The 17,960-nt window shown below is 38.5% G+C and overlaps 1 protein-coding gene across 2 annotated transcripts in view; it reads left to right on the top strand.

Moving 5' to 3' along the window:
- Window positions 1–17,960, top strand: part of fstl4 (follistatin-like 4) — a 314,099-nt gene that overhangs the window by 230,693 nt on the left and 65,446 nt on the right. The gene's annotated exons all lie outside the window — the stretch shown is intronic.

Below are 17,960 nucleotides of genomic sequence, written 5' to 3'. Positions count from 1 at the left end.
CAGTGACCTGTAGATCTGAATATTTGTTTGAATCCATTGATGCAGGGCAGCATTAAACCATCAGCAAGGAAAGAAAAGAAAAGAAAAGAAAAGAAAAGAAAAGAAAAGAAAAGAAAAGAAAAGAAAAGAAAATAAAATAAAAATAAAAAAGATAATAATAATCCTGCAAATGTACTTAATGCCTTAAAAATGTAATGTAATCACTACATTTTAACCTCCTGGAAGTCAGGTGATTGCTTTTATTACCTGACATCCAACTGGTCAAATCCTCATGATACAAAAGTCTTTTTGAGCGCACTTACCACATTCAAGTGGATATTAATGTTCACATGCATATGCATCACATGAACACACATTGCAGCCCACAGCCGGTGGTCATCCAGCGGTCTGTGCGGCGACTGTAAGAGATGCCCACTGAGTCGCCATGGCAACTGTGGTTTTATGTCCAAATCATTTATTTAGTACAACACTTAGCTGCTGCAGCTAATCCCCGTCAGGAGGGGATGATACAGAGCAAACCCTGTACACAATGAACAATTAAGGGTGTGACTTGTGCAGTGACATGGGGCTGATGATCTCCCTGGTTTTTACACTGCAGTCAGGTTTAAGGTCTGATGGAGGGCAGAGTCACAGCAGAAACAGAAGAGACACATAGGATAAGGACTTCCAGACAGTAGGTTAAGGACTTTAATAGAGGAAGGAAGAAATTATTTTCTGCTTCTAAATGAACCCAATGATTGCTGCCCTCAGAGGATGTCTGGAGGCAGAGAATCATCGAATTATTTCATGATTCTACAACCTCACTTAGTGTGAAATGCATCAGGGCACAATGGAGCACTCTTCAGTAAACCCTGAGTCCAGACATCTTTGTTTTGTTAACATCTGTGAGTTGTGGATGTTTGGAGAGCACTTGTTGGATTAGAGTTAAGAATCACATATTACATCCACTTCTTTGCAAAAAATGACTTTGTTGCAACAATTTTTTTTACTCAGTTGGGATGTTTTTTTTTTCATTCTTGTCTTTGTCTAAGTACCAATATTAACAAATAAGTGTAAATAACCCCCAAATTATTGAACTAGTCCACCCATGTCTGGCAACTCCTTTAAGCTGTTGTTAGCCTGTAAGCAACAATGAAGTCTGTGGCTGCATGTGTCTGAAAAGGGAGCATGGCTGAGAAAAAAAGAAGCATTGTGGGAGTGTACTTTTTGTGATTTTGAGCAGCACAACCTTTTTAAACACCCAGACACCTGTTTTATTTATATAATTTTTTTAATACTTGTCAATCATTATTTTTGTGTTTTATTTTGTCATTTTTATTTAATCTTATATTTTTTTCATCCCTAAATACATTAATGTTTTGTTTTAAGATAGAGATTTATTTATATTATAAGACTATATATATATATATATATATATATATATATATATATATATATATATATATATATATATATATATATATTTATATATATATATATATATATATATATATATATATATATATATATATATATATATATATATATATATATATATATATATATATTATTATTATTATTATTATTTATTTTTATTTCCAGATGGTTGTTTTTTATTTTATTTTATTTTATTTTTACATTTTAAATACCACCAAAGGTTATGTGCATTAAATTATTTGAAATAAAAATAAATCTGCCAGAAGTAGTAATTGTTTTGGCATTGCATATCGTTGAAATGTGGGTACTTCAAACACAAAGAAAAATTTGAACTTTTCTTTTTTAAAATATTCTACAAAGCAAAACTCGATTTATCGCCCCAGGCCTACATTTAGCCTAGGCCTTGTTGTGCCCCTCCCTGCAATACCTCCGCGCCCCCCCAAGGGGCACGCCCCCCAGTTTGGGAACCACTGGCTAAATATGCTGATGACACCTCGAAAGGCAACTTACCCGTTGAACTTAAACAATAACAACATTTCTGATGAAACAAGGATAATTTCTGATATCAAAGAAAGCGAGGGGTAAAAGTCTCTGAAGTTCTCTCTGATCATCAATGTCGTCACCATCCATAGGGCACACATTTTATTTCAAACTAAGCTCATTTCCTGTCTCAGTTGCAGGAAATGGGAGCAAAGGACCTAAGTGCAGATTTTGAACTCAAAAGATATTAATTAAACAAAACTCAAAAGTCCAGAAACACAAGTCTCAAAAATCCAAAAAGGAGGGGGAAAATACTGGAAGACAAGACCATTTTGGAGGCAAGCCGACCAGACAAAGAACTGAGAAACCCAGAGACTATAAAGACACAGGAAACTCAAGACACAAGTGTGAATCACATGAGGGCCACTCAGCACAGGGACAAACCGCAACCACAAAAAGAAACCAGAAACACTGGGAGACCTCAAGAATCACTACATTAACAAAACCCACCACATTACACTTTACCTTCTAATTATAATTCTTTATATAACCTGGCAGTGATTTAAAGCCACACATCAGCCATGCCAGTTGGAGGACGGGGTTGGACGCCAACCATCACCTCACAGTCAACATAAACACACTTGTTTGTACTTGGCTAATATGAATTTGTAAAGTGTCCTTGAAAAAAAGGAGAGCAGCTCTCTTACCCACTCACTAATTACACAGAAAGTGAAGGTGCTGCTGAAACTAAAAATACATCCTCACACTTCAGCTTTGTTCAAAATAAACAGCTTTCGGCAACACTCCTTTCTTTCTTAATTAAAACTTCCTTCTCTGTGGTTCTCATTTGTTTGACTAATTTGAGTTTCTTCGACAAATAATAAACTCACTCCAACCAGATACAATGCTTTAAAACAACATCTGTGTGTATCTTGTACAGAATCATATTGAGGAACACTGAAACTAATTTTAGGAGACACAGTAATTTAATAAAAGAAGAGGATGAGGCAAGTTGAAGGAAAGTCAGTACCACTAAAATCAAATCTACAACAGCGCATGAAGCAAAAAGTGAAACGTCACAGTCAGATGATGTACAAAACTGCAAGAGTTGCAGACACATTTTTAAAAAAAGTTTATAAATTAAATAAGAAGTTCAGTTAAGGATCACATTATTCTGCTTGTCAGATTCGGTTAATCAGCGACACACACGCTGCAGCACCACAGGAACGAGGCACGCTTCCTAAATGAATCCAGATTCTGATCATCCTGGATTATTTGAAGCATGGAGGCTTAATCTAAAACAGATCACTAAATCAGGATCATCCCAGGAGGAAACTTTAGAAGAACAAATAAAGGAGTGGGAGAAATGTGTGCCTTAGGTTTGTGTGTCAAGTATAAATTGTTCTTGTAATTCATCTGACTTTACGACTCTCTGAAGCTGAGCAAAGAGGCCTGGAAGAGCAGATCATGTGGTAATGGGATGAAACCACTGTGGGACTATCTCACAGTACATCTGGAACATCATATAAAGATCATTAGGACATGACTCCTCATTTGTGACACACTCGCTGTTCTACCAGACATCTAATATCTTTGATAATTATACATGCTGAATAATCCCATCCAGCACTTTCCCTCTGTCCCTGCGTCTCGTTTCCCCGCGTCTCACCATCCTCCTTCCATTACCACCACTTTAATTCCGTCTTTAAGACTCTAATTAGCCATAGAGATGTAAGTCCATGCTTCGCAGGGACTCCAGGGGCTTTGCGTTGACCTGTTACCCTCTCCGACATTTCTCTCCCCGTCCCTCCCCGTCTCTTTGCGGCTTTCTTATTTCTATTTTTTCCCTGTTTCACTTTCCTTTGCAACCGATGGGTCCCGAGGGCGGCGAGTGTGTTCCAACGCGCTATAATTCACAAGCAGCAGCCCCCGGGCAGTTAGTGGCGCAGCATGTGGTCTGCTTTTATCTCTCTCCTCTAACTCCCGCTCTGGCGAGGAAATAATTCATTATCATGCCTCCATTGATTTGCTCTTTCTCTTGCCTCTTTGGAGGAACAATCCCCCCTTTTTTCCTCCGCACTTTTCCTTGTTTTAAAGCCTTCTGCAATTTCAAACAAGTGTGTGAGTCCGTGGCTGTGTGTTTGGCTCCACATTGGTGCATGGTGTGCCTGCATGGGAATGCTGCTCTTTTTCCTCCTCTTATCTCCTCAACGAAATCCCCTCCAGCATCCTCCTTCATCAGCTTTGAAATCAGAACAAAGAAGATAAACAGCAGATAGAGGAAGGAGAAAGGGAGAGGGGTTTCTTGCAGAGTTAAAAAAATGAATAGTAGTCGATTCATGGAACAACAAACATCCCAACAAGGTTAGAGTACAACAACGTAATCCGTCACGGCTGGGTGGATGCAGCTTTTTGCTGCTTTGCTGTTACACCGTGTTGTTGTGGGAAAGTAAGACATATTTCCTATGTACACTAAAGGAGAGCGCTGTTTCCGTTAGACGAACATCTGTTCCACGTACCTTCGTCCAGATGGCTTCAGAGATAAGGTACGATGAAACTGAGAGGTCAGCCTTGTCGTCGTTGAGCTCATTCAAAGAAAAAACAACAAACACTCTCGTAACAGTGCAATGAAAGACTCAAATACGTTAAGAAAAGGGAAAGGTAGGACTAAATTGCAGATGTGACAGCTCCCAGCTGAAAGCCAAACAAACATCTTACAGGGTTTGCATCTCTGTGTTTTCATCAAAATAAAAGCAGCTGCAAAAAGAGCTGTTTACATAACAAAGTTAGACGAGGAGAAGAGAAAATGATTTGGGGAGAAGCCAGAAGCAGGAGGACAAAGAGAGGAAAAGAAATAAGAGGAGCAGGTGATTCATGCTGAAAAGTTTCTGTGTTTGTCAAGGTCAAGAAAGCCAAAGAAGGAAACAGGGCTTAAAAAATACAAGAATAAAAACCACTATAACGTGTTTACTAGAGTCTGGGGCAGCAGTGAAACTGAGGAGGGAGGACGTGGAGGGTGTGAGAGATTAGACATGACAAGTTCAGGGAAGTGGGAGGACAACAGGGGGAGGCTGAAGGAGGGATGGGGAGAGGAGTGGGGAGAGGTGAGACAGGAAGAAAGGAGCACAGAGAGCTTTATGAACACCTTCTTCCAGGTTTAACACAGCAGTGAAGACGGTGAATGAGTCACACTCCCTCTGGGGCTCCTGAATGAGAAGTGTCAGTTTGTAATTCACCAACGCTCACTGACACAGTTCAAGACTTCTGCAGCTTTGGGCTGTTTGCTTTTGTAAAATTGTTGAAGTTAGTGATTACAGAACGCCAGGGTGCCTCTTTGGACCAGTTTATTGTGATGACTAAGGTTGCAGTGGGACACTACAGGTATCTGACAAAGCATTTGTAGCTAGAGGGATCAATGCTCGAACATTAGCCTAGATTTAAAGCTTAAAACTCAAGCATTTTCTCTATCCAGTCTTTCTTCAGTGTCTACTAACACAAAAAAATCATTGATAATTGGTCAGAAATCATTGATAATTCTAATTAGACACAAGAGACTGGAGTTATAATGAGTTAGCACAGCTAGCTTGTCCATCTTATTGGAGATAGATCGTACGTTCCCAATAACGATGGATGGAAGGACAGGTCGATGTTGTCATTTCTTAGTTCACACCTGAGAACCACCACGTCGTCCTCACCTCCTTCTCCTCACCTTGTGGGGAAACATCAGGCCTTTCACCAGTTAGCACTGACATGCTAACAGCTGATTTCACATGTAAACAATACAGCCATGTTACATGTAGGATGTCCAGACAAACACAGGAGCAAAAACAGCAAACATATCACAGAAAACAAAACCAGTTTGGTGTCCATGACCAACAAATGAGCCGTACAAAGCAATAAAGACAGGGCCACTGCACCAGGCAGCCAAAACCAACAGGGTGGCGCCTAGCAAAAGTGCAGGGTGACCATAAAGTCTCTTTACAATTAAAAAAAAAAAAATTACAAAGGCAATTGATGGGATATCTTCATCAGATTAGGTTATTGGGTTATTGCTGTTTACATAGTCTCCCAATCAAAACAGTGATGCGCGAAGAACATCTCAATGCACGGAAAAAGTCATGATGCAATGCCTGTCATTTCCATTTCCTCTTCCTGTATTTGTAGTAACAGCAGCACAGTGGACTTCCTGAACTCAAAAGACCAAGATTTCTTGCGAACAGAACATGCACAGACACAAATTAATGTTCCTGTTGATGGGAGTTTTTTAGGTCTTGAAAGATCGAATTTGAGCATATTCCATTTTTTTTTTTTTTTAAGGGTTAAATATAAAAGAGTTAATGATTGGATGTAAACATAAAAAATGTGTGTCATGGATTATTGAGACAAAATCAGACACACAGACTCAGAAAAACTACAGGGTTATGTTAAAATGTCTTGTACATAACAGAAATAAAGGACATCACTGATCCAAATTAAAGATGACTGATGCCATTGATGGGGCTACACTAAAACCAACATGGCAAGAAATCGAGTACAGTCTTAACCAAGGGGCAACATCCGGTCTATGAGGAAGTGCTAAAAGTCGCTGCACTTTGAGCTTGAGGCTGGCTGAAGAAAGACAGGAAGTCACGTACAAACCCAGCCATAAAACAGACTTTAACAGCATTAAAAAGCATATTTACAGCCTGGTTTAAAAAAACAGCTTGGGTCTAAAATGCTGATTTCACTATCAGCACAGGCTGTACAGTCTTCATTTCACGGTTTCAGGAACAGACGGGTGACGTCGCGGAGGCTACGTCCATGTTTTATACAGTCTAGGGTCTTAACATGCTTCATGCAACTACTGGAGCCCATAAAGAGGTGTATTAAATCAAAGAACTTCAAAATTAACTCCTCTTTCGTAACAATTTCCAAATATTTGTCTGTACATATGATTTTGATTATACATTTTTTGAATTGTAAAGACACTTCATCGACACCCTGGATATTGCACTCTTGATGCTGAAATGCCAATTAAAAAAAATGTCCTCAAGCATGGCGCAGTCTCAGTGCTTTATCAGACATATTCATTTCAGGTGAGCCAGATGTGGAATTCTCCTGATCACTGCGAGGTTTGGGTGTTATATTCTTCATGAAAACTGTAACACAGTTCCCACCAACTCTCAGCAGATGGTAAAAACTTAATTTCAATGTTTGCATTGTGGATTTTTTTGGTTTAAATGAGGTTCATTGGCAAAGAAAGAAGCCCACTCCACCCCAGGTGAATGCATGACTCATTTTAACATATGTACCAACACCAGCGCTCAGTGATGTTATTTGCTCTGCAGCTCTTTTTTGGTGGATATGCAAATCAGACAATGAGAATTTTAACTTTTTGGCTCGTTTGGGGAGGTTTAGTTGGTGCAAAGGTTGAGCAATATGAGGCTAAAAAACACCCGCTTGGGTAAATGAAGTGAAGACAGTGTTAACTATGGGACTTGAAACTTTTTTCCTTTGGGTATTGAACTGTTTGAGTTTACACATCATTTCATTTCAGTGAGACCAATCAGTTGTGAAAGATTTGTGAGTAAGATCCCTGAAAGCTTCACTGAAGGTTATTCAAGGAAGAAAAACTAAATAAAACCAGAATGATCAGTTTATAGTTTTTAAGAGAAGTTTTAATTAGTTCGTTAAAGCTTTTTCACAACACCTTGAGCTCTCCTGAGTTTTTTTTAAAGAATTACATGAGCACTCGCTGGGAGCCAAAACCATTTAGAGGCTTCCAAAGAGTTTCCACAGCCAAACTTTTTTTTATTTTTATTTTTTTCTTCAGCAGACCTTGTGAGAGCAGCTTTGCCAGCTTTTGAACGCTGGAAAAGTCAAACATTTTGAAGTTCAACTGTGCAAAAGTGAGAGGAGGTGATGATTGAGGAAGAAGAATCCCAAATCTCCGTAGTCTCAGAAGTGTGGTCTGACTCCTCGGCTCAGCTCAACATTTCAGGCTTGTAGTGGATTGTTAGTACTCAACATCTCCTTTGGCAACAGGCTCCTGTTCAGTTTTCTGAAACAACATGCACTGAGCCGGCTTCAGGGTTAAAGCTCAAAGGATTTTTTTGTGCTGAGATGATGCTGTGTTTCTCTTCTTTTTTTGGCCTTGCCAGGCTAAATCTCAGCTACAAGCTGCACACAAGTGGAGCACCTTGATGTGGTGTTGTGCCATGCATATAAAGTCCACAGAGAACTCAGCAGTTTTTTTTAGTCAGCTGCTGCTTGATGTTGTGAAAACAGCTATGACAATCAGTGTGCAGTGAGAGTCGAGGAGAAAGGGGCTCTGGTTGGGTCGTCAGAACTCTTGTGATGTGGTGTTAATCCTGTGAAGGGCTTTGTTATTAGCATCCTATTAACTCAGATATAAATTACTAATGTTGCATTTTGTAGTTATTGTAAGTCTTGATTGTTGCTCACATGTTGTGTCTCAGCTCTGTAGTAGCCACTCCATACTAGCTTCAGCTAATGCTCAGGTTAGTAGCAACTGCTAGTATGCACTATCCAGGTATCTCAAGGCAGGGCACAGTTTGGCAGTAAATTAATTTAGAAAACTGAAATAAAAAATGTATAAATGTTACACCAACAACAGAAGTGTGGGGGTTTGAACAGCTGTTGAAGTCTCGCCTAACTACTTTTTACTGTGAGGGACAGTTGAGACATTTAGAAGCCTATTTTAGCTGAGACAACCTAAGACAACACTCATTGATTTGGTTGTATAAGTTGCAGGTGGATTCGGCATTTTTATGGACTTAACTCTGAGAAGATCTTCTTCATGACACTTTAATTTGCAATTCTTGCAAACTCAGCAGCTCGTGAGTTCAACAGAGGAAATTTCCTTGACGACTTCATGGAGATGCATCTATTTCTCACTGGCCAAACAATGATAGCGTTTTTAGCCAGTTTCCACCAAGCAGTCCGGTTTAGATCAGTACAGTTTGGTACAGGTTGGCTTGGTTAGAATAAAATAAATAGAATAGAACTTTATTGTCATTGTAACAAGTAAAACGAAACTGAAGTCACAGGTGAAGTTCCTCTAATGTGGCATTGGTGTCTGGTGTTAGCTCTGTTAGCCATGTCTGTGAATAGCATGATGCTACTCTGCCTTCTGGTATTCCCTCTGTTGCTTGGTTAGCACGGCTAGCTCGTCCATCTTAATGAAGATAGATCTTACGTTCCCAATAACGATGGATGGAAGGACAGGTCCATGTCGTCACTTCTTAGCTCACACCTGAGAACCAGCACGTCGTCCTCACCTCCTTCTCCTCACCTTGTGGGGAAACATCTGGCCTTACACCAGTTAGCATTGATATGCTACAGGCTGCTAACAGCTGAGTTCACATGTCAACAATGCAGCCATGGTTACATGTAGGCTCTCCAGACAAACACCGGAGCAAAAATAGTAACAATATCATTGAAGACAAAACCAGTTTGGTGTCCATGACCAACAAATGAGCCATACAAAGTAATGATCCACTCCAAATACAAAGATTATAAAAAAGAGACAAAAAATTACAAGAAATGGACAAAAAGAGAGAGCTGCTGCAAAAGGCAGCCATAGCCAACAGGGCGGCGCCTAGCAATAAAGCAGTTTTAAGCCTGGTCTTGTTGGCGTTCCCACAGCCAACCGTGCCCCCTTGTGGTAGGTGGCGTGTAAGCCAGATGCTGATTGCCACATCAGTTAAATAATAGTGTGATGGCAAAGCAGTGGACACAGTGTACCCCACTAATAAACCCAATGAAGAAAAAAAATGCAACACTGTTAACAAAGAGCAACTTTGGGAGACATCCAGCAATTCGTCTTCTTTGTGATTTCCATGTGGCTCTTTGATACAAAGTGCGATCAAGCTTTGTTTCAGAGAAGTCCGTGTGCCCCAAGGAGAAATGCAGCTGCTGTCACACAGGAAGTGACAAAATTTTCAACCAATCAACAGTCTGCTGTGTTGTAGCTCCACCTTTTGGGATCTGATCAGTTTAGTCTGGCACCCCTGTGGAAGGGTCCCAAAAACTGGGACGTCTCAGCTCGGTTATTCGAGGATCTGTCCCAGGATTAGTCAGTGGAAACGCTGTAAAATGCGAGCCATGTGAACTGAACTGAACTGCTTGGTGGAAACGGGGCTTTAAAGGATCCTGATTGTTTATTTAAAAGAAACCTGTGACAGAACTGAACTGAACTGTGACTTTGGTAAAGTTTTGCCTGACAGTTTGTGAATCCACCACATTCAGGCGTTAAAAAAAAACAACAACAGATGCCTGAAAACATGGAGAGAAGCCAGAAAAGAAGAACATCACCGACTGGACAGGTTGAGCTGTGTCACACTATCACAAAAGGTCTGAATGATCCACACTGAACTTTTATGTTGACACCTTTTCTCAGCATGTAGAGCTGTCGGGCAGTAAACCTGCCTTTGTTCAGACCGCTCTACTCTGTATGTTAATGTGACAACATTAGCATAATATCTCCTGCAAACACACAGGTCAGTTATTACCAGAGGTCAGATCCATGTGGAAAAGGTCCAGTTTGAGAATCAAACCCACGTTCTTCCCTCTGTGAGCCAACACTTCCGCCCCCCAGGTCCTGTGCTGCCCACGTTTTGTTTATAATCATGGAGCATGCAGGAATTTAGCCTCAACTTTCATAATTATTTTCAAAACTCCTGTCATGCTTGGAGGATCCATAATAATTCAGCAGTGCAGTGCGTGCATGGTGTAGACAAACTTTGTTCTCCCATAATTCATTGCAGAGAAGTGTGTGTGAGAGGAAGAGAGTACTCCAGGGGAAAATATGGAGCAATTAATCAACTTCATCAACTCATCAGCAGCTTCTTAAAAAGCCTGTTAGAGGTTTTAATAGCGTCATGTTACCATGCCTGTTTGCTAATTCATCAGCCCAAAACGTTATCAAAGTGTTATCACACCATAACTGTTTCGTATTTGTCAGTTCTTCAACTCTGAAAACATTTGAGATGCAGCAGGACACATGGGATGTATGGCTCTTTGTTACATCACACACACTACGATAAATACCGATTCAGATACAGACAGAGTCTTCTGTCTATGCTCTGCTTTCATATAATCTACATTTCTGCACGTTTCCATAAAACCTACAGATACGGGCCAAACGGAGTGAAAACCGTGGGGGCACTGCTGCTGTTACTACCCAAAGCTTCAGTGAGACAAGAAGAAGAAATAACAATGGCGGAACTTTTGCGATGCGTTTGACAGCCTCCCCAATCACCGCCTCTTACAACCCTGCCTCTGTTTTTGTCTGTCACGCTAGAGGTACATTAGCAATACCTCCTCCACAGTCCCCATATTGGTTTTTCCGTTTGTTGTTGTCATTAACTTTTGACTCTGGGCTTCTCCCCCTGGTGGATGTAATGGTCAACAGTAACGGGTATCAAAAAATGGTTCCTGTTAAGAATCAATAAGAAATGGTTCAATCCGTAGACATTGTTGGCTTATTTTCCAAACAGTTCACTTATTAATTCTTTACATTACACCAACTTTCTGCCCCAGCTAGTTTAGCTTAGCACATGGAAAACAGTTTCCCAAGAAAACCCTGGTTCAGGATTTTCTGCTTGATGTTTTACTGAAGAACTGAACTCAACGAGAAATGTTCATTGCTCTCTCACATGAGATTCCTGTTCAACACATTCAACATGTTATACATTTCTTAATGGACCAAAAGTGATAAAGAAAAATAGCACTAACTTGATGCTAATGTAAATGGGAACTGCATTGATATGCTAGTGGTTAGCATACATCAGTATTACTTCAGTTTTACTATAGTATGTCCACTTTAATCCAACAAACGTATGCAATTACCCTCGAAAAGTTGCGTGCAGGCTCATTGATGACTTCAGCGTAACAACAGCAAGGTTCCAAACAGCTTAAAGTATTGCTGTAACCTCTTCGAGACACTAGATGCCCTACTTCAGTCAATAAAACATAATAAAACAGTAAATTAATGCCACGTGGCATGGCATTTTTATATATTAATTCATGTATAAACTCAAATGAATGTTGTTGACACAGAAAACCTGTAAAGCTACTTTTTATACAGAGAAAATTCACAGGAATTGATAAAGGAATCGATAAGGAATCAGATCGATAAGAAGAATCAATAAGGGCATTGGTATCAATAAAATCTTTTAAATATCTATCCCTATTGGTTAACAAATGATGCCATCAGTGCAGTAACATCATTTGAAAAGGACGTACACATTTCCTCACATAAAGGGAGTATAAATTGGCCTTTAGAGTAACACAGCTGATATTTTCAGCCAAGTGTTGGTTTCCTCTCCGACACGTCCCAGGTGTTAAAATGCTGAACTCTATAAACTCCGCCTTTGCTGCTGCTGCTGATAAAGAGCATGTATGCTCAGCAAACCTTCTTTGGATCAATAACTTCAAAGAGAAAATATAAAACATTGCATCATCTGCTCCTCTGTCTGCATTCTCAGCACAGGTGTCGATGCATCATTTACTCCCAAAGTTTATCTGCTGTCAAAAGTTATGAAAGGGGTATGATCCAGCTACGACTTTTACAGGAACTTTGAAGAAACACAAAGTATAAACCACTTTAAGAGTGAGTATATTTATATTCAAAACAGTTCATGAAGTGCTTCAGGCTTGTTATGAGTGGGCTTTGAAAACCAAACCCTTTTTACTCTGATGAAATCTTGTCTGATGTCATTTACTATGATACAGTTTATTAAAGCCAACTCTTCACATACCTTCTCCTCAACATTTGGTCCAAGTGTAGTTTGGGTCCAGTCTGAATCAGACTGAACAGACTGATACTAATGATAAGACATTTAAGACTATCTGTAGTTTAAGTTAATATATCCACGTAAAAAATATTAGGCTTCACCTCCATTAGTGCAACCCAAAACTTTTGCAAAATAATTTTTAGGCCTGAATTTTTCTCTGTTTGTATTAAAACACTTCTATTTCTTTTGCATGCTGTAATTTGTTGCAGCTGTGCTGCTGGATTTTGAGATCATTGGAAGCCCCAAAGGTGTTTAAGTTGTCACTCAGAGGTGCCCTATCTGACTTTTTTAAGTTTATATTTAATGATGGTATAGTCAGTAATATTTATACATTTCACTCTACTTGGTCTCCTGAAAACCCCCAAAAAGGACCTCTGGTCTTGTAGATACTGCAAAAATACCCCAAATAACAGACAACTGAGTAGCTTTATAAACCATATACTTATCTAAAACATTCCTTATCTGTTGAAGTGAAAATTTAAGTAAACATAAATACTGTTTCTCAACAGGATAAAAAAAAGAGGTAGCCCATTTCTCAGAAATGTTTTTCTCTGGTGCAAAAAATAAAAATAATACTTCAATGAGTTGAGTTACACAAAAAGAAAAAAAGAGATATTACTCAAGCTTTATTGTTTGTTTGTTTATTTTTGCAAAAAAATATAAATTAAAAATGTATTATAAAAGAATAAATAAATACATATAAAGGAAATCATTATTGTTTTTTTAATCAGGTTAATGTTTAGAAATAAATAAATAAAAAAATACATATAAATAAAGGTGACTAATTCTTTTTTCAATCAGGTTAATGTATAAAAATAAATAAATAAATACATATAAATAAAGGCAATTAATCTATCTTTCAAACAGGTTAATGTTTAAAAATAAATAAAAATAAATAAATAAATAAAGGCAATTAATTCTTTTTTAAATAGGTTAATGTTTAAAAATCAATCAATCAATAAATAAATCAAAATAAAGGCAATTAATTCTTTTTTAATCAGGTTAATGTTTAAAAATAAATCAATCAATCAATCAATAAAAATAAAGGCAATTAATTCTTTTTAAATCAGGTTAATGTTTAAAAATAAATAAATAAATGAAATAAATAAATAAAAATAAAGGAAATTAATTTCTTCTTTAAATCAGGTTGATGTTAAAAAAAAAAAATTGACGAATAAATAAATAAAAAAACTTAAAATTAAAGAGAGGGAGAAGAAGTGGACTGGATCTTTGGTGGCGCCATACATGGAGTGTGCATGCTCAACATCTTGACAAGAAGGTTTACCAGAGTAAAAACAGCAGCCCAGCGCTTCATTATAAATATCACTGGTCTAAAGAACAAGCTGAGCAAAACCTGAACATTTTAGGGAATTTTATAAAATCTCCTGTAATATTATTTTACCACCAAAAAGGAGGACATGTCCAGGCAAAAGAAGACATGTCATCATCCCAGTTTGAAGTGATACTAAACTGAGAGGATTTTTTGAGGGCAGAGACTTCAGAAACTACTTGAAATCTCATTGATAAAATAAATTGTTTAAACAAGGACAGCAGAATATGAAACAGCTGCTTTGTCTTATCTTAAAAAAAGGAAAAAATCAAACTCCAAATACAGGAGTGCTCATTGTTTTTCATTTGTCTCACTCAAAACAGCTCTCATTAGTTCTGACAGACGACTGTGAGTCTGTTGTATTCACAGAATCAGAGCATTTATCTTCATTTAAGCTCTTCATCTTAGCCTCAGTAACAGAGAAACAGTTTGTTTTCTAGTCTTTGTGAACATAGTCTCATCAGTTTGTGTTTCTCTCCACATTTACTCACGTCAAACACTGACCTTCCTCTGGCCTCCAGAGGAAAGAAATACACCCTCTCTAAGTGGTTTAATAATGAATCAAATTTAGACCTCTCAAAACGTGTCCAGCTTTGACCTTCTAATCCTGGAGTGAAAGAAAACCCTCGTAAAAATGTAATATTGGTCCCTCTGTTTCTCTGTGCGGCATGCCTTTGTTTGATAACACATCATCAGCGTAGATATTGTGGGAGGTAATGAGGCTGAAAAAGCTTCTTTTAGAGTCTTTTGGCCTGGCTGGATTTTTTTAGGGTAATTTTTTGTTTGTTTGTCATCATTTCTCCAGATTAAAACTAAGATTTGTCAAAATTTTCAAATTAAAAGCAGATATAACAACTGTGGTTTCCAAACTGGTTTCATTTTTTAGGATAATCAGCACACCCAGACGATGAAGCTGAAACAAATAATTATATTTTCCTGGTGGCCGTATCATTTCATGCGGTCATAAAATGAAGTTTGAGGGACTTTTGTTCTTGCATTAGCAGATAATCACAGATTTTACAATGCTCTAGCATTCCTGATGCATTCAGCTTTGTACAGATGTATTCACCCCCTGCACACATCCAGATCTGTGAGCCTCATTGTGCATTCAGTCCGTCTCTTGGCCCACCCTGAGGTCAGGTCAAGACGCTGCTCCTGCAGTGCAGAGGTCTGCTGCAGGCCTCTAATCTCTCCGACTTTCCTCCTCCCTAAAGGCTGAGAGGGCTTTAAAACGAGGCAGACCACTTAGCCGAGCCCGTCAGGGGAAGCCTCCACACTTTACAGTATGGGAAGCTCGGGCTGTGGCTGGAGAGCCGAGAGGGTGAGGGGGGTCTGCCTTTGTTTCCATAAAGATGAAAGATTATCCAGATTGTCAGAGATCTGATGCTGCTATCAGATGAGAGAGCGGCTGTAATGAATTGGGTCTCATCTGGCCAAATGAAGAATGGGAGATTAGCTCCAGACTGTCAGCTTGTTTCCATTAAGCCTCTCGGAGCAGGAGACTTTTTTTGGCCTTTCGAGACTTAAAATGTTGGTTTTAACAAAATCAAAGAGAGAGAAGATAATATTTTTTAATCTGGGTCTTGAAGTTGAATTTTCCTAAAGTGCCTCCCAACTTTCCAGGAATCTTCTCTCAATAGCGTGCATGGAAGTTAGAGATGCAACTTCACGATTTTGCAAGTGAAAAGAAAAAAAAGTACAGTGGACTAATGATATTTATGTATCGTCTTTTTTTTCTTTTGCAAATTATACAGTTCTTTGACATCCTTTCAGTGCACTATTTAATTTTTAATTTTAATTTTAAATTTAATGTGTATATATTTTTTTATTCTTTTCCATACAAAATCCTCTATTATTATTATTATTATTATTATTATTATTATTATTATTATTATTATTATTATTATGCTAATTCTACAATCTTCTCTTACAATCTTTTTTTTTTCTTACTACTACCCAAGATCTATTTTTTTCTTTTTGTTATACTCAAGGTCTTTGCACACTGATGGTGACATGAATAAACACCAGGTCATTGCAAAAATTTTGGAGGCGTCAAATTCAATCTTTACAGCTATCCTCCACCAAATGATGTCTTTGTAATCATTGTCTTTGTAGTTTTTATGTCTCTTGTCGCTAAAAACCGGGTGCTGGGACACAAACACAGTCAGTGTTGAATGTTTTGGTATGTGACTTGTCACCAATGAGCATTTGATTGGTCGAATGTGTACTCGTTGCAAGTGAAATCTTGGAAAAATCGACCTTGGTATGAGAAAAATAAAAGCCACAATTTTGCTCGGCGAAAGAACATTGCTGGTGTGAAAGCTTGCATTGAAAAACAGTAGGTTCGAAAAAAATAAATAACGTGCGAAATATCTACGCGAAAAATATACGTCTGGTTTCCAAAGGGCTTTAGTGTGTATATACAATAAATGTACAGAGAGAGTGTGATTAGCCAGGGTCAAATTCCTTGTATGATTCTGATTTTGGATTCTGATTTATAATTTTGGATCACTGACGTAGTATTAGTATTACTTTAAAGATTTACTGCGACCTTTGCTCTTTCAAAATAAAAGCCTTAACAGCAGGGCTTGTTGCTGCACTGTAATAAGGGAAAAGGTTATAAAAAAAACATGAGAGCTACAAGCTCTCTTTTATCTCAGTCAATGCAGTTTGATAATGGCAGAGGGTCACCCTATCTTTGACCTTCAGGAGTCAGATCACATGAAATGTTGAGAAAGCCGTTGAAGAAATGACTTTCATTGTGACAGGCTCATAAGCCGATGAGGTGCTGGTTTCTTTTTAGCAGTATTATCATCCAGCGGGTCACAGACTCGGCACTGGAAGGACTTCTCAAACAGCCATAAGCTGTGAAATCACTCTGGATGTACAGTAATAAGATAAGAATCCGTATAAGTGGAGTTTGGAGGTCGATGAATAAAGTAAACACTCCGTGAACCCTCCAGACAGGCAATTAATCTGTTCATTTCCCCCCAACAGGTGACTCCCACCCTCAGGGACTGGATGACACAGTAAAAGAAGCTCTGCCCTGTCGTTACCCGACTGATGGCGCTTCATTACGGAGCCTGAGCCTCTGCAAATCTGTTGTCGCCTTGCAATGCAGGCAGACGCTTAGCAGCAACACCCACCCCGGAAAGGGGCTGTGTTGTTAGCAGGGCTGCTCTGCAGAATTGGTCATTAAGTGATGCGGGGGTGACAGTCGCTCCCTTTAAATGGCCCTGGAGATGTGCTGTTCCTGGAGGACTGGAGGATATCTCTGGGTGATACATATCTTGAAAATGGCAGGGTAACTTTTAGTGTTTCTTAGTGTTTTTTTTTTTCTTTCGTAAGCAACTCCACTCCACTCCGACAGTCTACTTCAGAAATATCTTATTAAACACGGGGAAAGGCTTTCTAATTCCCTTTGGCATTTCAAACCTGTGGTTTAGTAGAAGACAAGAGTGCAATTTAACTGTTCATCGATGTTTGTTCTTTCCCAAGGAGAAGTATTTTTTAAAGCAAGAGGTAGCAATTTAGGAATTTATTTTGGTAACACTTTGTATTGACTACACACTTCTTATTTTAAGTTAAACATCACTCAACACTTAACTCCTTATCTGCAAAGCATTGTTCATACATTAATTCTCATTGGTTTATACTGTACAGACACAGTTATGAATGTTTTATTACTGATAGAAATGACCTTCTATGATGTGTTCTCTAACTCTTTGTTTACAATTGATAAACGATGGATTTACCAATTACAAACAAGCTATTATGGTCATTATGGACCAGCTTTTAACCAATTACATGTTTATTAGTTATTAACCACTTCTTATTTCTTATGTGTATTAAAAATTAGTGAACACCTAATTACAAAGTGATTAATTAAGGTAGTCACAAGGACTCTGTTTTTTCATTGTTTTGTGAGCTGGTCT

This window comes from Halichoeres trimaculatus, unplaced genomic scaffold (assembly GCF_033239565.1).
Source record: "Halichoeres trimaculatus isolate MK-OKI-2021-1 unplaced genomic scaffold, fHalTri1.1 fHalTri1_scaffold_6, whole genome shotgun sequence".
In the NCBI taxonomy this organism is placed as follows: domain Eukaryota; kingdom Metazoa; phylum Chordata; class Actinopteri; order Labriformes; family Labridae; genus Halichoeres; species Halichoeres trimaculatus.
Note: the sequence above shows the minus strand (reverse complement) of the source record. Positions and strands in the feature narration are given on the sequence as shown.